The sequence below is a fragment of the Perognathus longimembris genome, chromosome 18 (genome assembly GCF_023159225.1).
Source record: "Perognathus longimembris pacificus isolate PPM17 chromosome 18, ASM2315922v1, whole genome shotgun sequence".
In the NCBI taxonomy this organism is placed as follows: Eukaryota; Metazoa; Chordata; class Mammalia; order Rodentia; family Heteromyidae; genus Perognathus; species Perognathus longimembris.
In genome coordinates this window covers 37349257-37371458 of record NC_063178.1, presented here as the reverse complement: position 1 = coordinate 37371458, position 22202 = coordinate 37349257, and positions in this window count along the sequence as shown.

Genomic DNA, 22202 nt, shown 5'->3' with positions numbered 1-22202 from the left:
TTTTGGCCACATGTCCCAGGGCATCCGTCATTGTTAAATTCCTCTGTGAATTCAGGATACAAACTTCATTTTATGAAATATTCCTCAAAAGACATCATTACAAGAGTAGGGATTCATTATCACCATATATAATGACACTTGCTGAGGATTTATTTATCTGCTCATAAAGTGTTGTGAAGTTTAATGGCATGATATGATTTTGGATTTCTAGATCAAAGGCTACACAAACTCTATTCTTGTCCAACTCTTCTTTCAATTCAGAATGAATCCACAAGCCATTCTCATCTCAAAACTAGGGAATTGTTGTGGTCATTCAGGGCATGATCTAAAGGCCCAAAGTTGAGATAAAGGGAATGAAAATTGGATGCTACATGAATGAGGAGATTTCTATCTGCCACAGTTTCAATCATGATATATTTTATGTAACCAGTTGATGTAGGTGGAAGGTAGGTTTTTCTTTTAGCATTAAAATAGTTTTTGATAGTTTACTGCATACCAGTTTGTTCATACCATAACTCTTGATCCTTGTCACTATTTCCATCAGATCTTCACATCTATATCAATCCCACTTTGATGCTCCTAGTTCTATTCTTACATATGTACATTGAATATTGTGTTGTATTATGCCAACCATATACTCCCTATTTCACTGCCTTTTTGTACATTCACTTAATACGTATACCCCACAGACAAGATATGCTCCATTTTTCTTGTGCTCATTTTTATACTGTTAGCTGATGAGGGAGGTAATACCATGGAATTTCATCCTTTGGTGTGCTACAATTTACAGCTTAATCTTGTATATATGGATATGTTTGTGGTGCACATTTATTTCATTTTGTGTTCATAATTTAGGTATAACTTTCATGTATGAGAGAACACATGACCCCTTTCTCTGAGGCTGACTTACTTCATTTAACAAATATTGCACATGCACATGAGTGTGCATTTGTGTGTGTGTGTGTGTGTGTGTGTGTGCATGCTAGTACAGGGGCATGAAGTCAGGGCCTCATGTACTTCCCTGGCTTTTTCTCTCAAAGGTAGCTCTCTACAACTTGAACCACATATTACTCCCTGCTTTTTTCTTGTTAATTAGATAAATCTCCGAAGTAGCTAGCATTATAGTTGTGAGCCACCAGCAACCCAGTTCAACATATGTTTATACTTTGAGTTAATTTTTCAGTTCCACATTTTTTTTTTTTTTTGGCCAGTCCTGGGCCTTGGACTCAGGGCCTGAGCACTGTCCCTGGATTCTTTTTGCTCAAGGCCACTTTTGCACTCTGCCACTTGAGCCACAGTGCCACTTCTGGCCATTTTCTGTATATGTGGTGCTGGGGAATTGAACCCAGGGCCTCACGTATACGAGACAATCACTCTTGCCAGTAGGCCATATCCCCAGCCCCAGTTCCACATATTTCAACAAAAATAATTGCTAAGGCTTTCAAATAATCCATTTGTCTCTTCTAACATTTCCATCACCCTCACTAAACAATTGGACTATATTTCCCATTACCTTGAATTTCTATTCTCTGATATCTAAAAGTTTGCTAGGTTCATAAATCCATTCTCTTCCTATAGTTCTGTTCTAACAGCTGAAATGGCACAGAATGGGACATGACTTTAAATATTTCTAAACTCCTCACTCTCACCTGTGGAAACCTTTAGAGGTCTAGAAATTTCCCAGTTTGGGCAGATGTTACTCCTGATGGTCCTGTTAGTACTGCTTTAAGACTTGTTCTCTCTTGTACAGGAGTAGTTTGGAATGTTGTTGTTCCCAAAGAGGCTAATGAAGGGATTTTTAAGTGTTTTCCAAGCTGCAAACTGAACATTATAGATATCACACCCTGAGTCACATTATGTAAAAGAGCAGGGTTTTTGTTGATCTCTTCAACAGCAAAAGTCAAGGCCAAAACTAACTGATAGATATTGAAGTTAAGACTGGGGGGAATAAAAACAAACATCAAATTTAAAAATATTTCAAACCTTATGACTATGATGGATTGAATGCTACATCATTTCCAAGAAATATGTTAAACTATTACCCCCTAATTGGTTGGAATGTGGATATAGTCTTCTGCTTGGGTATAGGATTAGATGAGGACATCCATGAGATTCAGAAACTTACTTAAGTTGAGAGAGAGCTTGCTTATTCTCCATTATCACATGCAACACAGCACACACCTCTTGTCCATTCAATATGGAATAGGCTTTCATGACACCAAATACTCTATTGCCTTTATCTTACAGTAACTGGCTCCATCTGAGTCAAAAATCCTGCTTTGAATCACTCAGTTTATGTTATGATTACATCAAGCATATATGGATTCAAGAGATATGGTCCGAGCTGGAGATGCATGCTAGAACATGGTATTTAAATCTTTTTCCCATGTGGTAGATGATAAGAGGTACATAATTGAGATATGTGAATTAATTTGTTAACTAAACAAATCTGCAACATTCAGGTTTTTTTTTTAATGTTGTAAGAAAGCCATGTAGATAGAATGACTACATTCATTTGCCTGTTTCTTTCTTGGTAAAGTATTCACATAAATGTCTAGAGAACAAGAGGCTTCTCATTTTGGTGATGACTTTTAATATTTATTCATAGGTGGACCATTTGTACTTGGATCGACCTAGTATGAAACCAATGAGCCAGTTTTCAGGTGAATGTTCTGGATCACAGAGGTATCTTCTGAAAATTATTGATTAATTTCCTTAGCAGTAAATACAGGAAGACAGGGCTAATTTGTTCCAAGAGTACTGTGTGCATGTATGTAAATATCACAGTGGAACCCCTTCTAAATATAATTTGTACAAACTCAAAACAATAAAATTATCAAAAATCCAAAAGAATTACCGTTTTGGTAATGGTATATAAAAATTAAAAATTGGAGATAACTCCAGTAATTAAAATGACCTGTTCCTGTAATGCTAGCTGATGTTCCTGAGTTGAGCCAGCTGTGGCAAAAGCCCATTAACCTTCTAAATAGCCTACAGAAAGCCAGAAACGAAGGTGTGGCTCAAGTGGTAGAACAATAGCCTTGAGAGAAATGGCCAATCAGTGTGTGTGTGTGTGTGTGTGTGTGTGTGTGTGTGTGTGTGTGTGTGTGTATGGGTGTGTTCTAGTGCCCAGATACTGTCCTTGAGCTTATTTTCTCAAGGCTCTCTTCCACTTGATCTATATCTCTCTCCTTCCTGGTCTTGGTGGTGCATTGGAGATAAAGGGCTTACAAAATTTTATGCCTGGGCCTACTTGAAACGTTCATCCTCAGAGAGTAGTCTCCTGATTAGTTAGCATTACAGTCATGAGCGACAAGCCTACGATAAGAACTTTTTAAGTAAATATCCTCACCATATAGGTGTTAGCAAAGAACTCTCACAGGACAGGTCTGTGAGGAAGGAAATTTGCAGCATCTTAGTAAAAACTTGTACCACTTTTTCTGCTAAATTGTACACACATGACTTCACCCTTCCCAAAGACTGCTGGGATGGGGGAGATACAGGGATGCTGGAATAAAGTTTCCTTCCTGGAAAGCAAGGAAACCCAAGCAGAAAATGACCCCACAGTAGATGCAATATAAAATAATGAAAGAAAGCTGATTTTGGTGCATAGTGATGAGAGGTCAGGGTTGAGAAGACAGAGCACATTCATGTGAGCACCCTGAGTTCCCAAAGCCATAGCCCATCCTGATGAAGAGAAACGGTAAAGGCAAACAATGTGATGATTTACTTACTGCTTGTTCTGTTCATCACCAGGAGCTTCGTCATTACTGCCATCTGCTCCCAAAGTGAAGAGAGAGAAAAACTCAGCAATAATCACATCTCCATCCATGTGTGCTTGGTGCTTTATTGTAGAAAAGCAGCTCATTTCAGTCAAGCAACTGACAGGGAGGGGAAACTGGAGAAGAAGGAGAGATTTTGAATGTCTCCCTCAGACATGTACTGACCTGTCTCATTAGCAATGTCATCTTCTGAGCATTGAGTGCAATCAAAGCAACAGGCAGCCTTTCCCTCCTGTGGTGATTTCCTGAATCCAGGACCACAGCTCTCACTGCAGACAGTGAGGAGGCTGTGGAAAATCTGATAGGTATCAGTAACTGTGCAGAATTTGACCTAACATTCCAAGATGTCCATTATTTTAAAGAATTGGATTATGAAGCATAGTATTTTGATGCACATAAATCCAGTCAGAAAATTGAATGCTGCTATAGATTACTTATCATGTGATCCTAAATGGCTTGTGAGCTGTAGCCTTGATCTCTAGTCTGTTGAGCTACAGAGAAGTGTGAAACCTTCAAAAGATTAGAGATTAATGGTGAAAAAGTAAATTTTATTGGCCATCACTATGGAGCTTCATTGAATTGATCTTCTCTAATATTCATCTGTGAAATTGTGAAGAGCAAGGAGGAATAATCCTGTTTGAAGCTTTAAAATTATGCTGTAAATAATGCCATGATTTCCCTTTTGTAGGGTTAGGAGAACCCCATACCCATCATATTTTCTTCTTACCTTTCCAGTAGCAATGAAGTGAGAATCCCATCACACAAACTCTTTAAATGATTCTCACACTTTGATGAAAGGAATGCCTAAGTAGCAAGCCAATGAACGAAACTCCACAGAAGCGAGGAAAATAAAGCATTCCGCCACATAATTACTCAGGTACTTTGTCAAAGTGTTAGAGAGCTGCTAAGAAATATGCAATTCATATTTCCGGGTAATATTGCAAATGAACATTAGGGACTATTAATTTCTTTTTAAATTTTGATACTTATCCTACAGCTTCAAAACAGGATGTTTACACTGTGTTAGGGCTTGATCCACATCAAAACCCAAGCTTTTAGGTAGTTCCTTGGTATGAGTCTCACAGATTTTCCTGTCAGGTCGGGCTTAAACTGACTTATATAACCTTAGATCTGAGGATGTCGGTCTCCTGAGGACAAATGATTACAAGGATGAGCTACCAGTATCCACTTTGCTTTTTTGGTGGTTAAATGAGCAAAAGAGTCTCAACAGGTGTTTGTGATTGAACTGACTTCAAACCATGATATTCAGATCAAAGCCACCTGAGTAGGTTGTATTTCAGGACTAAATTGCTGGCATTTAACCACATATACATTTTAAGGGTGAATTTGGCTTACTTATATGTCTTTAAAATCATTGCAGTTAAACCCAACCCACCTCTGTGGTTCCTATGGCCCAGTCTACCATATCTTCTGATAAAGACAGTTGATGAGCAGATGGAGAAAACATTCCGACTTTCAATTGAAGTTCAAGACCTTCTGGAAAAGTCCAAATGTTTACAATGTCATACTCTGCCTCCAACTTTCTTTTCTCATCCCAAATCACTTGATCTCCAGAAGGATTGTGAAATTGGATGTTCTTCAGAAAACCATGCAGCTAAAAGAGATTCATCATCTTATGCTGAAGTTTATTCCAGAGTTAAGATAAAAAAACTTGACCTAAGAAAAGCTTCTGATTGCCTTTAACTTCTGATTCAGTATTCAAGAGAAGTCAATTCCATGTAAATAATCATAAATGAGACGTTCTCACTTGCCTAGCTACAGTTTGAAACAAGCACGTGTATTATGAATGTCTCCAGTGTGTGCTTCCTTCATGATTAATATCTAAAGTATGTCACTTAATATTAATACCTAAACTATGTCACTTATGAAAATACATTTAATTTCCTTCAGCAGGTCATCCTTTGCTTTTATGTATGAAATTCATAGGGAGGGGCTGGGAATATAGCTTAATCCTCAGTTTTGCATAAACAGAAAAGGCTGAAAGTGGCACTGTGGCTCAAGTAGTAGAGTGCTAGCCTTAAGCAAAAGTATCTCAGGGAGAGTGCCCAGGCCCCTAGTTCAAGCCCCAGAACTAGCATAATAAGAAGAAATGTATAGGAAAAAAATGGCACTTACCGTTTTCAGAACATCAGCTATGAATATGTTGAGGTCCCTTGTAAATGAAAGAATTTATAAAATATAAAATTAATTTTGTCCTTGGTACTGGCCTGTTTTTCCTGAAGAGCATATGAACACAAGTCTAGAGTGCCTCATGGGCATATAAACAGGTATAATTTCTTGGGTTTGGGGAAAACACCTGAAATACTAAATTTTACATTGTAAGAAAACCATCTAAGAAGAGACTTTGCTCACTGTATGTTCCAGCTGAAACAGAGGTTTTACCTGTGCAGGGGAAGGCCTTTTCTCCTTTCTGTTTCCCATTATTTGTACTTCTGTTTGATGAAGAAGCATCTCATAGAAAGCCTTGGCCACAGCATACACAGCGTTGTATATATTGTAATTGTCTGCAGACATGGACATGTCAAAAACATTCCTAGACAACCAATCCAAAGAGACATCGTGAGGATAATTCTCCCATATGACAGAGTCAGAATCAGAACCTGAGCAATTAAACGAGAGAAACCACAGCCAAGCAAGGGAAAAGTCTTCTGTGTATTTAGAAGGGTTAACTGACTTGACAAAATCTGTGAATCCAGAAACACCTGGGTGATGGTGTGAGAAAATGAAAGGGACATGTAATGAGCCTAGCATGAAATATCTCCTCCTTGTGGTTAACTCCCACTGTGAGTTCATGATAAAAACTTTGCCTTTTATGAAATAATGCTCAACACAGATCATTAAATGCAGTAGGGATTCATAATCACCATATATGATGGGGGCATTTGCTGAAGATTTATTAATCGGTTTAGAAAGTGCCATGAATTTAAATGACACAGAATAGTGTGAGAATGCTAGCTCAAAGGCTATACAGACTATGTTCTTGACCATGTCTTCTTTCAATTCAGGAAGAATCCACAAACCATTCTCATCTTGTAGTGTTAACAGTCTCACCCAGTTCCAGCGGAAGTGAAGCAGTAAGGAAACCATGGCAGTGGCTATTGATGTGTCCTTTGGGGCCATCTAATAGAGAGAAGGAAACTTGTATGATCACTCAGGGCACGATCAAAAGGCCAAAAGGTAATCTAAAGAGAATGAAAATTGGATGCTCCAGGAATGAGGATATTACTATCCATCACAGTTTCAATCATGATGTGCTGTATATAACAAGTTGTAGTAGATGGGAAGTATGTTTTTCTTTTAATATTTAATAAAAAAATATTTGTGGCCAGTCATGGGGCTTCAACTTTGGGCCTACTTGCTCAAAGCTAGCACTCTACTAGTTTAACCTCAGTGCCACTTCTTGTTTTCTGGTGGTTAATGGAAGGTATCATGGACTTTCCTGCCCTGGCTGGTTTGAACCACAATCCTCAGATCTCAGCTTCCTGAGTAGTTAGGATTACAGGCATGAGCCACCAGCGACCAGCAATAGAAAATAATTCTTTTTTTTACTAGTCCTTTGGCTTGAACTCAGGGCCTGGGAATTGTCCCTGGCTTCTTTTTTCTCAAGGCTAGTGCTCTGTCATTTGAGCTACAGTGCCACTTCTGGCTTTCTCTGTGTATGTGGTGCAGAGGAATCAAACCTAAGGCTTCATGCATGCTAGGCAAGCACTCTACCACTAAGCCGCATTACCAGCCCTATAAAATAATTTTAATAGTTTACTACATATAAATTTGTGCATACAATGCATATTGAACTTTGTCACTATTCCAATCATCTTTCCCATCTATATCAATCCTACACATTCCCAGTTTATTGTTTTACATTTCCAAACATGTATTCTCTATTTCTTTGCCCCTTTGCACATTCCCTTAATATCTACACCTCTCAGACAATATATGCTCCATTTTTCTTGCATTCATTTTTATTCTGTTAGTTGAGGGAGGATATAACAAGGTGTTCCAAGCCAATATGTTCTATATGGATAAACTTTGTTTATATGCATATTAATGTGTATTGATGTGGTCCATATTTATTTTATAGTTCATGTTCATATTTTAGGTTTAACTTTCACATATAAGAAAATACATGGCACCTATTTCTGAGACTGACTTACTTTATTTAACATACCTTGTACCTGAGTGTGTGTGTGTGTGTGTGTGTGTGTGTGTATGTGTGTGTGTGTTACAACTGTAATCCTAGCTACTCAGGAGACTTATGACATGTGAAACTGTAAGCCCTCTGTACATCACTTTGACAATAAATAAAGTAATTAAACTTGATAAGGTTTAAAACTTCAAATAATTCATTAATCTATTTTAACTTTCCCATCATCTTTGCTGAACAATGGGACTACATTTCCCATTACCTTGAATTCCTACTTTTGGGTATCTCAAAATTTCATAGGTTCATAAATCCAGTCTCTTCTCACCATTAAGTTCTAACACCTATAATGGCACCAAATGAGCTTTAAAAAAATATATCTCTACTCTTCCCATACTCACCTGTGGAAACCTGTAGATGTCCAATAATGTGCACATTTGGACAGATGTTAATCCTGATGGTCCTGTAAGGACTGCTATAGACTTGCTGTCTCTCATACAAGAGTACTTTGGAATGTTATAGTTCCCAAAGAGACTCATGAAAGGATTTTTGAATGTTTTCCAAGCTTCAAATTGAACATTAGAGATATCAAACCCCAGAGCCACGTTATGTAAAAGTGCAGGGTTTTTGTTGATCTCTTCAACAGCAAAAGTCAAGGCCAAAACAAACTGGTAATTCTTGAAGGTAAACCTGGGAAATGAGCATTGAAAATTAGGAGGCCTACTTCAGAGTTTATTACTTTGATGGGTTGAATGCTTGCTTCATTTCCAATGAGTATGTTAAACCAATACCCGCTATTGTGATGAATGTGAATGTAGTGTCTTATGCTTAGATAAGGACATGAATGAGATCCAGAAATTTACTTCAGCTGAAAGAGATCTCCCTTACTCTCCTTTACCACATTCACCTCAGCAAAAATCTCTTGTCCTTTACATATGGATAGGCTTTCATGAGGCACCAAATATTTTATTGCCTTATCTTGTTGTAACTAGCTTCAGCTGTGGGAAAAATCCTGCGTTCTGAGTGATTCAGTCTACATTATGATGACATCAAGTATGTAAAAACTCAACAGATATGATCTGAGCTGGAAAATCATGCTAGAAATATAATATTTAAATGCTGTTTCCCCGTGGTAGACATCAAGAATCAGATAATTCAGGTATATTAACTAATTTTAAATTAAATACTTGCAACATCCAGTTTTTTTTAAAGTGTTGCAAGAAGAGAGCCTAAAGTTTATGATCATAAATGTTCCCATGGAGAAAGAATGAGTGTACATTTTCATTCATTGCCTCTTTTTGTAAAGTTCTTCACATAAATGCAATGAGAAGTAGAGGCTATTCATTTTAGAGATGTCTCTTCATATATATATATATTTTTAAATTTTTTATTATAAAACTGATGCACAGAGAGGTTACAGTTTCATACGTTAGGCATTGGATACATTTCTCTTCATATATATTAATAGGTATTCATTTATACTTAAATCTACCTCAGTATAAAACAAACTAGCCCGTCTACATGTGAATGTTCTGAAACACAGAGCATCTCCTGAAATTCACTGCTTAATTTCCGTAGTAGTAAATATAATAAGATGGAGGCAAATTTGTTCCAAGTGTACTACATGCATGTATGTAAATATCACAGTGGCACCTCCTCAAAACATAATTTGTAATAATTCTAAAACAAAATAAAAATTATGAAGACATAAGATGTTAACTGAAAGGAACAACATGTTATGGAAACAAGTGTTATATCACTGTTGTAATTACTTTCAATATGCCATGTGAAACCATAGCTTTTTTTTTGTTAGTGATGATTGTCTTGTGTCCCCTGACTGTGGTTGTCCCTGCACTATCACTGTATCTCATTTGATTACCCTGGATACTGTATATACTGGTATTAGAACTAGGGAAGTGAAAGGTAATATCAAAATTGAGAGAAAAAGGGTAAAAAGACAAAGGACTCGAAAAGCAATACTTGCAAAACCATTTGGTGTAAAGCAACTGAACAACTCATGGAGGGAGAGGGAAAGGGAGTGGAAGGGGGAAATGAGTGAGGATGTCACAAATTGTACAAGAAATGTACCCATTGCCTTACATATGAAATGTAACCCCTCTGTACATCACTTTGAAAATAACTAATTTTTCAGAAAAAAAATCCAAAAGAATTGCAGTTTGGAGGATGGTATATAATAATTAAAAAATAGAGATACCCCATATGATTAAAATTACCTATATTGACACCAATGGTCAATCAGAGACAAAGCCAGCTGGAGGAGAAAAGCATATTGTCATTGTTATTCCCAGTTAACCAACCTAAAGCCAGAAGTGGGGGTGTGCCTCAAGTGGTAGAGCACTAGCCTCTGGAGAAAAGGCCAGTCAAGAGTATAAAGCAAGCTCAGCATTAATGACTCATACCTGTAATGCTAACAAACTAAGAAAGCTGAAAAGGAACAGAGAAAATTAGAGTCATGGGAGAGAAAAAGGAATGTAGGATTAGGTATAAAACGGTTATGCATAGAGACAGTGACTATAATCAAAGTACATGACATGGAACGGAGAGCTACAAAGCGAACCAGATAGTTGGCACAAATACCAGCTTGTATAAAAGTAAAGGAGCATTGTTGGAACATCAGTGGATAGAGAATTGAGTCAAATATTTAACATAACAATGTCTAATGGCAGTGGTCCACTGATACAAGAAAGACGTCATGAATAAATACAGCTATTTGTTTTTAATACTATGCATGAAAACCTACTTCACTCAGACCATAGTTCTCTTCATATCTGTAGATAGCTAAGAACATCCACCAGCCTGTGCCAAGCACTTGTTAAGGATCTTTCCACTTAACTTCGGCAAAAGTTCTTTGCTCTCTCTTATCCCAGAACCGCTGTGCTGCAGAGTGGCCATTGCAGTCCAAATTTAAAAAAATTAGTATGAATAAAGTATGAGAAAGTATATTAATGGGAGAGAAGGGGTATAGTTCCCCCCCTTTTAATTTAGAAATTTGGTGTTTTAACAAACCATTGGCCCATTTGACAATTCCTTGACCATGAGGATTATAGGGAATTCCTGTAGAGTGAACAATTTGGTAAGATTTGCAAAATGTTTGAAAAGCTCGTCCAACATAACCCGGACCATTATCAGTTTTAATTTGTTTAGGAAGTCCCAAGGTAGCAAAGCAGCGTAAGGCATGGGAGATACAATGTTTGCTGGCTTCCCCGCTAAGAGGAGTAGCCATAATAAAATTAGAGTAAATGTCTATTGTAACATGGACAAAGCGGAGCCTTCCAAAAGAGGAGATGTGGGTAACATCCATTTGCCAAACATGGTTGGCCACTAAGCCTTGGGGGTTAATGCCATTGGAGGGCATAGGTAGGAAGGTAGCACAGTTGGGACAAGTTTTTACAATCTGAGGAGCTGCCTCACGAGTAATATGAAATTGCTGACATAAGGCATGACTGTTTTGATGGTGGGCAGAATGTGATTGCTTTGCCAAGTCAATTTGTGTGAGAAAAATTTGGTTAGCCTCATCCGTAATAGCATTGCCCTCACTTAATGGTAAGAAGAGGCAAAGTGAAGTAATTTGTTGGAGGGACAATGATTTGAAATTGTGCCCACAAAATTGGCCCAAGCAATGGCCCAGGAATCACAATGAGTATAAAGCCATTCTTGCTGCTGTAAAGTATAGGGGATATAAATAACCTGTGGATCTTGTCCAAGATACTTACAAGATTCCACACGGCACATATGGACTAAGGTGGCTACCAATTCATAATAAGAAGTTAACACTTTTGAAGGAGTAGCAGGCAAGGAAAGCCACAAAAGGGGTCCCTTCTGCCAGAGGACCGCTGTTGGAGAATGAGGTGTAGTTAAAATATAAGCTTCCCAAGGGGCTGAGTAATCAATATAATTTATATATTGGGAAGAAATCACAGAATTTACTATGCTCTGGCTTTGGCTGCTTCAGTTGTCATTTTACTGGGAGATGTAGGGTCAGGGTCCCCCTTTAATCCAAAATATGTCTGAGGACCCAAAACTCCTTTCTCCTCTAGGGTTTGTGGTGGCTGATGCACCAACTGAAATTAAAGGAACAAGAACGAGCTGAGCAATTTTTTGTCCTGCAGGGATAGGGATAACACTAGCAGGCGCTGAAGTCATGATTTTTATTTTTATTTTTCTCTGTCTGGGCTGGCTTTGAACTGTCCAAGGAGTCTTAGTCATAAAAGCCCCTTTTTATTCCAATTAAAGCAACAGGAGAGCAAAAGGAGTAGAGTTTACCTGTAAGTTGCTAAGAATTGACCAACAAGTAGTTGTCAGAGTTTTACTGTAACACTTAAAGAACAGCAGACTGAATGGGATCCATGTGCCATCAAATTATATTATTTAACCTTACCTTACTGGCACGTGAAAGAGAAAACAAATGAATAACAATAAAAGTCTCAGCTTCAGTGGATCTGAAGTGGCTGTGTCTTCCATCCCAAATTAGCAGGCCAGCAGGAGAGATGGCTTGCATCTGGATAATTCTTTAGTAGAGTTTCCTGGATAGGCTGTCATATTTCCTGCTTGTTGCCTGTAAATTTCTACACAGACTGATTAAGGGCATTTTTAAACAGATTTTAGAAGGCTTGGGCCTTTAACCATCTTTTTAGTCACAAAATCCACAGATTGAAGGCCAACCAAGTCTGCTCTCTGTATCAGCCAGGGCAGTTTCTGAGTCACAAACAACTCCCAGTTTGGGAGCCGACTGTGGAGGCAGCTTTCTGTAGCCATAGACTGCCACGGTCCACTCAGCTAGCACACATGTCAACCTGTATCCTATAAAGCAAAATGTTAATTTGGGGTCCGGAAAATTTAGGTTAATAGTCACACCTGTGCAGTTATTTCAAAATGACTCTGGTCCCTTGATCTTGAAGAGTTTATGAGAGCACAGCGAAAAAAAGAGAAAAAAAATGGAGAACCAAAATCTTAGTCTATACCAAAGAATTGTCAGGATTACATGTACACTTGACTCAGCATAGATAGACATAAAGAATAACACACTGGTTGTACATTATTGTACTTATAACACGTGCTGTATATTAGAACCTTTTGGAGTTTTTCTTAGACACATTTGTTTGCTCCCAAACACAATCAGTTTGGGTTTGAAACCTGTTTTTTGTTTTGTTTTTAAGTTTTACCAACAAATAGACATAGACAGACAGACATACACATACAGACAATGTGCACACGTTTTGGGGCACGCTTAGAATTGTTCTTTAATTGGCCTTGTACGTTTTTCTGGAATTCCAGTGGCAAATGATATTATTTTGCCTATATTCTAGAACCACGTGGTTAGATAGTAAACAACAACAACAAAAAAAAACCTTTTCAGCAAACCAAAATTTTCAGATCATCCAAGAAGCCAAATTTTGAGAAACCAGTATAGCTCACAAAGGGAGCATATTGGAGACAGGATATGAACACAGACAGTGAGCTCACAGTAAGACACCTTCATCTTTCCACATTTGAATTGTAAGGCACCTTTGAAATGCAAGGCCAAAGGACTCCAAGTCCCTGCCCAGCCTCCAGGAATTTGGCATGCTTGTCACCTGGGGGATGGGCAGGCTTTTACTCCAACCAGTCCTATTGTCTACTATGTGCTCAATGTTAGAGAAAGCTTATGATTTAGCCAAACAAGCAGAATTTAACTGAGTCTCGAAAACTTAAACATCAATAACAAGAATAGAAACCCTTTCTTTAAGTCTTTTAAAGCAGATGTTAAACAAATATCGATACCCATCCTATGTCACAGGCAGGCAGGCAGAGTTTAGAGGGAGGCAGAAAAAGAGACAGAGAGAACTTCATGTGCCTGAGCGTTCATAGAAGTTAGGTAAGTCCTGCAAAATATTCCAAATATATATGATTGGGCTCAAACTTGAGCAGCTTTCCTGAAACAATTTAGACTTGATGAGCAACCAGCTGAGCTGAACTAGAGACCAGTTGTCTCCAAACACCCACAATTGCTGATCTCCTTGACTTAGCCCAGTGGATTTATGGAAAATGTAAGCTCCAGGCTAATGGTCACTCACCCTGGTTGGGGTTTCAAATCTCTCGTGGTGGATGGAAATAGAGCGCTTGGTCAGGAGAAGTTACCTCGGTGGTGTTAGCATTTCCCTAGCCTCAGATCCCTTCCCCCAGCTAACAGCCTGCACCTAGGAGAGCTGTAAGTCTGCCAGGACTGTTCATGGGGGCTCACCGGTATCTCCCTATAAAGGAGTTTGTTGTTCTGGATGAAGCTGTGATAATAGAGCTATACTGATTTCAACATATTCTCAACATGAGCCAATCTATCTTTAGTAGGCTTATTGCATAATTTCTCCTCAGTGCCTGAGCCATCTGAGTCTTCCTTAATATCTAGCCCAGTGGGTTCAGATCTTGTTAATTTTCTCAGCTCTTCCCGGGCAGCAGCATACACTCCCGGGGCTGGGCAACACTCATCAGGTCCCTGTTCAGTTTCTCCAATCGGCTGATCGAGTTTAATGTATTCATGTCTAATATCTAAGCAATCTTGGACCAGATACCAAAGAATAATAGCGTTCCCGAATATCCCCCCCCCCTCTCTCTCTCTTTTAAGTTTCTAAGTTATTGGTTCCTTCCTCCAGGAACTGGGGGCATCCTTCCTCAATAAAGTAAAAGAAAACGTTCTAAGTGACTTTGGCCAACTTTCACTGCCCTGGCATTAAGCATGCCTTTGGGGGCCTGCACGTATAGCATGCAGTCTATACTTTATCCCATAATTTCTTACTCCCGACAATACTCTCTCTCTCCCGCTCTCCTTCCCAATTGACCAGACGTCCTTACCTGAGCGGGGGTCCTCAGCCATCATCCCAGTCTTCAGGTCCCTGTTCGGGCGCCACACCTGCCGAACCAGCCGGCAGTGAATGGGAATCCTGACTGAGGGCGGCGAGGATTAAGGAAAAGGAAAAATACAAGACAAGAGAAAAAAGACAAGAGGCAAAGATGGGGTATGGGAGGTCTGCATCTCGAGATTGAAACTCAAGACTGCAGCCCAGTTTATTCTCAACTCCCAGCTTATATGCAGTTTTGGAACCAGGGATTAGCATAGGGTTGTTAAAATTCCAGAGCACAAAGAGGCTTAGAAGTTTGCAACATTTGATTACAGTAAACATAAGGTAACAAAGCAATTCCGGATAGTAGCTGTGGACAAATACCTTTGCATGTAGCATATCCTGGTGGCAACAGCCCAGCCAGAGGTGAGAATGAATTTAGCTGCAAGTTGGGCTCCCGACATTCTGGCGACATCGGCACAGCCAGAGGTCAGGATGAGCTTAGCTGCTGGCTTGGCTCCTGACAGAGGGGCGGGGAGACCCACTCCCTCAGACCCTGCCCCTATAACAACCTGGTTTAAAGGTAGACAATCAAACAACTGCTTGTGACTGAGCTAGATTAAGGCTTTGGGTATCCCTCAGCAATGCCCGATCTCCCACTCCAACCCGGGTCACTGGGAAGAGGAACCACTGTTATGTCCAAATGCTGGACCCCCACAAGGACCACAAGAGACCCACACCAATGCAAAAGCAAAAGGAGTCTTTATTGGAAACTCGAGCTGGGTCCTCCGAGCACTTGGCAACCAGATGGTAAGAGGCCATGAGCCTCGAGCTATCAGCTGCTTTATACATTTTGGGTGTGAAGGCAGGGACTTAGCAAACATCATAGCATCTTTTAACAAATCAACAGACACCGCGGGAAAATTCTAAAATAATTCTAAAGCATGTTTTGCGCATTTGGTGGCAGGAAGGAATCTGGAAAGGGTCATTGGTCAGATCAAGAGACCAACACATTTAAAATTGATTGGTTAAGCCATAAGGGTGTAGCCAGGGGGATAGTGCACAGCTACAGGGTTTTAGATACTGGAAACCACACCTGGCTGGGGGAGTTCTGGTAACTCTAAATCTTGTTCTTCTTCTCTGCTGGTCACTCTTATGGGTGTTTATGGTTTTCCTAAAAACTATCTGCCCGAGAGCATTTTATGGTCTTTCCTAGGTCCTTAGCCACAAAGCTGGTTACATAAGCAAAATTAGCAGTTAGTAACCTCAAAATGGTGATTACAAATTTTAGATTCTCCCCATGAAACCACTGGAAACCCCACCTCTTAGCCTGTAGGAACAGGTGCGAACTCAGTTGTAGGCACCACAGTTAGCACCACAATAAGTCAGTAGCACACATCAGCACGATTAATGAGTCTCTCTGGACGCTGGGGAGGGTGGGTGAAGTTTTCCCTTAAAAGTAGGGACTTTTAGGGTCCTTGACTTCATCACAGAATCAGAACTTCTGGACAAGTCGCCATGGTAAGAACATGGCAGAGCTTTATTGATTGCGCAGGCAAGCAAATACACAAGCAGACAAACAGATGAGCAGAAAGGAAGGGGCACTCTAACAGAGTGTGGGGCTGGGCAGGATCAACAGGGAGACAGATCCTTGGCTGTTAGGAGTATTTGTGTGGCATTCATAATCTGCTAGTATGTGCTACTGCCCTTCGGTTTGTCTGCTATATTGTTTGCTTACTCCATTAAATTCTGCTACGTTTTCTTACCATCCTGCCTTGCCCTGAAATTCTTATTCTGCAAAGTCAACAACCGTAAGTGAAGAGTCTCTACATTTAAAGAAAACTTCAAAACCCTCAACCGTGCACCGTTACAAGCCACTTCCCACCAGGCCACAAACAAAGAGAAGGAAGACATTCCCAGTGCTCCTTCCACACAACAGTGAACTGCAAGCCAGAATACATGGATAGTTTAATAGCAGGAGAATTTTCCGAGCAGTGACCACTACTTCAGCATCATTACTTGGAATTCCAACTCATGAACAAGTCTTCTTTGTTTTTAATATAATAATGCAGTGGAGCACTGTTGGCTCAAGGCTTTAAGCTGAGCCCACCTGAGCTGTTCAGGAAGCTGAGATCTGAGCATCCGGCCTCAATGCCAGCCCAGGCAGAAACATCTCGAGTCATATCTCTAATGAACCACCGAGAAATACGAAGAGGGGTTGTGGCTACCTGTGGTAGTGCGCTAGCCTTCAACAAAACAGGCCTGACACAGAGCTGAGGCCGAGTTCAAGTCCCCCCATTGACATAAAAACAAAAAAAATATGCAAAAACCCGATGCCAAAGTCTCATTTCTTTAAGGAAGGCTTTTGCTATTCACCGGGGACACCATCATCCCAAGACAGTCATCCTCTAGGCTTTCACTCCCAGGCAGTCCCAGCGCTATGCTGAAAGAAGCATAGAGGGAGGAAGAAGTCAGCACCTGCCTCCAGCCCAGGATTTTCAGCTCCTGGGAAAGTAAAGTCCTGGCTCCTCCCACCTGCACACCTCCACCCAATCAACAACTTTGCTCAACAACTCTGAGGAGCACTGGGTAAACAGTCATGCCCAGGGCTGTCTGTCAGCCAGCAGAGGCCAGGCCTCTGAAAAGCAGAGACTGGTTTTGTTCATTACCCAGAGACAGACGCCAGAACTGTGGTGCGGGGAATACAGTCGGCGAGACACAGAGAAGCCACATTTTGAGGTGGGATTGGGAGTGTTCAGTAAAAGGCCTGAGTCTGCAAGCAGACTCTTGTCACAAAGACTGGAGGCCCCGGAAATACACACTTAGCACTGTTAGAAAAAGGAGCCAGGAGAGCAAAAAGAGCTGAAAAACAATGCCAACAACACAGACCAAACCGAAAGGAGCTCAGATGAGTGACGCCTTGCTATCAGAAGCAGGGCTAGGAGGTGGGGCCTGCATGGAAGGCCTGGCATCAGGGTGTCTGCCCTGCTCTTCCCCGAAATTCTGGCCCCCTAGTGGGGTGGGGGATTGGTCCCAGGAAATTCAGGTCCCAGCCCCAGACTATGGGGACTCAAGTGGGGCCCATTGGGGTAAACCATACTATGTCTTTACATACCCGCTTTAGGTCTATGCAACTCACTACGTCTGCAATTCAAAGGATGGCTTGTTTCCCCTCTGGGCCTTGGAAGCTGGGTGGACAGCCCTTCTGAAGTTAAGTGAAGATCTGTGTTTACGTTTGATCTTCATCACCTTAGGTATGAATTTTTATTACCTGCGCTCAGGTCTCTAGGACTGACTTGTTCTTGAAATAGTTGACCATTCTATGTGGACATCCCTTTTAGGAGAGAATGCATCCTGCCATATATTTAAAAACAGGTGTTTGTCGTTGAGAGAGAATGCACGTTCCACAAGAAGGAGCTGTTTTCCCAAGTATTTGCTCTTCCAGGGTACATGTGAACATTTGGTATGTGAACAAGGACAGGTCCTGAACTAGGGCCTAGAATCTGATCCTGAGAGTCTTTTTTCCCAATGCTAGCCCTCTACCACTAGAGGTAAGGCGCCATTTCTGTTTTTTTTTTCTAAGTAGTTTATTGCAGATAAGAGTCTGGAAGATGTTCCTGACTGAGTTGGCTTAGGAAGTTGGTCCTCTGATTTTCAGCTCCTGGGTAGCTAGGATTGTTGTCCTGAGCAGACAGTGCCTAGTGAGATGTCTTATTTACAACCACCAGGGCTGGTTCATTTCCAGGGCATGTGGACTTCTATTCGGAAGATAATTGCTTGTGCTTGTATTATAACTTTTGCTGGGAAACTGAGTCACGAGGGTATAAGAATAAATAGAGCTAACTCAACAGACCAGATAAAGTTTAATGGAGAGTTGAAGAGGGCCATCGGAGCCACAGTGACCTGAGGAGAGTCAGGAGACCCTGCAGACAATTCTGGGCAGAGCTCAAGGGTCTTAAGTAGGGTTGGAGGTGGCCTGAAATTAAAGTTTCAAGACATGCTTTGCAAGTTTGTGGTTTTGCTTTCAGTAACTTACCCAGGCATGGTTCTGGGAGCCTGCTCTGCAAACTCAGTGAGCAAGCCCAGTTTTAACCAGCTGTGGCCTGCGTTGTGAACGCAGGTGCCTTTTACCTGGGAAGATCAGGGATATGCCTCCACATTTTGTAGAGTGTAGATTCCCATCAAATTGTATTACTCTATTTAACAGTGTTACGGGGTTCGAGGATCGATGATCAAAAAAGAGACCACTCAGTCAGATGACAATAAGGGATGTAAAGAATTTTTTTGAGCGAGAAAGTACGGGTAGGATCAAGGCTGGACCTCAAGATGGAGCCCCGAGACATCTGAGAAGGCTGTTTATAAGCCCCAAACCACAGGAATTTCCCCTTTGTTCTAACTATTGGAATCAGTCACACACAGGTCAGGGTGTCTTGACCTTTACTGGAAATCACCTGACCATCTTGCCCCGGCCCGGGGAGGTTTGTCAACAGGAGCACGAGGGGAAATTGACCTGAATGAGAGACAAACCAGACACAAGGAAGGAGACCGAGACAGGATTCTGATCAAGGTCTCGAATTTTATTTTTGCCCGACAGCTTATATAGTAATCAGCAAAGGGTAACTCATGTAGACAGGGTCGTTAGGTTGCTAGGTTACAGAACCATGGGATGCTCTTTCCCAGGACAGGGACTGGATGGAAAGTTCACAAGGTTGTTCATCAAGACCAGACAGAGTGTTAGGCTTAACAGGCAAGGTTATAAGAGCATCAAGTGTTCTTATCAGTTAAGGTTTATATTCTTTTATGTTACAACATGACAGCCAGCACCAGACATCCTTATCAGTTAAGTTTTATAGTTTCTATATGTTACAACATGATAGCCGGCACCAGAGTCCGTATAAGTTAAGTTTTATAGTTTCTTTATGTTATAACATGGAAGCCATTTGGCTCCAAGAATCTCCCCCCTTTTTATTATAATTAAAAAGCCAATTATTACTTTGGTGGGGGTGGAAGGCCCAGAACACAGCCAGCGTTTAGAAGACAGTTATTTTACAGTTATGTCAGGAATGTGGGCATTAACCCATGGAAGGAAGTAGAGACCCATCCCCCTAAGTGTTTCAATGATCCTTTTTGAGCGGAGAGGATTTTAAATGGATCCAACCTCTATGCAGATGGGTATGCTTCCACGAACCCAAATGGCAATTGTTTATAGCCCTCACTGGCAGATACCGCTAGGTTCTACCCTCCCATAGGTGCCCAGGGCATATGTGTGTAGCCGGTACAGGTTCCTGCTGCCTTGAAGGCACAAGGCTATCTGTTGAAGCCACACATGTAGCAGGACACAGTGACCCCACCGCTATTGTTCTGTCCTTGGCTGGCCAAATCCAGCCTATGACAGTGAATGTGAAGGGGTTTAGATGCAAGGGAGTCAATTTGCTGTTTTACAAAGCTCATAATTCAATTAAAAATACAGGGGCCGACAGCCACAACAATTAAATTTCCAAATAGAGGGCTGAGTAAAGAAAGAAGATAGGGAAGGAGTCAGTTTAGTCCGGTCCACAAGAGAATCTCAAGGAGTTAGTGGAGAAGGAGGTATTTGTGCAGGGGACAAGCCTCAGGAACTCGGCCTCGGATGGTGGGTGGTGGCTAGGAAGGCTAGGTTGCAAGTGTCGGGATGGGCGGCTCCCCTGACTGGAACAACGAGAAGAAAGAAGAGCCAAGGGATTTTGGAGCACAGGTCTACGCCTATCTCTGCCCACAGTACCTTGCTTCAGGGTGTAGACCAGAGCAGTAACGAATGCCTTCCCGGTTTGGGGCACTACTGGGGCGTAATTCCGTGGTACTGTTGCATTCACATGTCTCACCTTCATTGCTTTTCCCAAAGAGTTCTTTGCTACCCAGGTCGTACAGTGAATGGGAGACTGGTGAGGACAGCAGGGGGAGACACAAGTGCCAATGGGCTGGACAATACGCAGGGCTATGCTCCATAGCCACGCCCACCACAAGAACATCACCCTTAACTAGAAGAAGTAGGACCCAGTGCCCGGAAAACCCTGAGCATCTTCCGAGCCACTGTGTAATGGGTGTGCTCATTTGTGCGTGTGTGTCCCAGTGCTTGCCTGCATGAGTGCGTGTGTGTTCCTGACACTCTACATGGGTGTGCTCCTAAGTGGAAGTCTGCATATGTGTAAATAGGCATGTGGATGTGGATCCAGGAGGTCCCATCACAGTGTATAGTGCACCACAGTAGTTCCCCAACCTGGGAAGGCATTCGTTACCGCTCTGGTCTACAATCTGAAGGAAGGCACTGCGGGTAGAGAGCAGCACAGGCTTGTAATCTTTGGCTCTTCTTCCTTCTCGTTGATCCAGGGGTGGGGGTTGCCCGTCGTGGTGCATGCAACCTGGCCTTCATAGCCTCCACACACCATCCGCGGCAGAATTCCTGAGGCTTGTACCATGCACACATAGCTCCTTCTCCACTAACTCCCTGAGATTCTCTCTTCTAGCCCACCTTGTCCCTGTCTTGAAGCTGCTTGCACTCCTAGCACTAGCCTTTCTGCCTCCGGACTCCCTTCCACTCATGCATACCACTGCGCCATTGCCTCTTTGCCTCTGCCTCTGCTTCCCAATTTCCCCCTCATTCTATTGAGGTTCACAAGCTGCACAGCTCCCCACGCACCTCTTCAGTTCCTCTGGGGAAATCACAACTCCCTCACCCTGGCCTAGACCTTCTTATCTTCTCCCAATCTCCCTCTGCTCTCACCCTCTGCACTCCTGGGCTCTCTCGGTCCTCTCGTGCACACCGATCCCCATTCATCCAAGATGTTTTCTCCCTGCTATGTCTCCAAGTCCCTAGGCTCCTTTTCTCCACACAGGAGATGTATGTGTATAGTAGCAGGGTAGCGGCCTTCCTTTTCTGCCTTCTGGCTCCTGCTCCTGCCTCTGACATCCAATTAGTCTGGAAACAGCCTTTGCTCACTTGACCATGACCACCTGAAGACCTTGCCTGGCTTGCTAGGTAGCAGCCCGGTGTGCTTCTGAGCTTTCAGGACTGCGCATGTCTGGCCTGCTGTGCAGCTAAGCCTCCAGGACGTGGCCGGATGTTTTGGTTTTTCATACCTTCCCAGTGTGCTGAGGCATGCTTGCATTTCCATTCCAACAGGAACAGCTTTAGCTGGAGGGGAAGTGACGATCCTTAGTGGTGGGTAGTTGGTGCTTACAGGTCAGTAGGGCCTCCTGATGCTTCCCTGACTTCTCAATCATGCCAGGGGTGCTGGGAAGTCTCTGGGATTGCCCATATGTTTTGGCGCTCTGTGAAACGGCCCGGTTCTAGGCACCACCTGCATATGTGTGCCAGTGTTCCAAGTGGAGTTGCCATAGCGAAAGGGACGCAAAGTCCCTTAGGGGTTGGCACTTAGTGCTCACTAG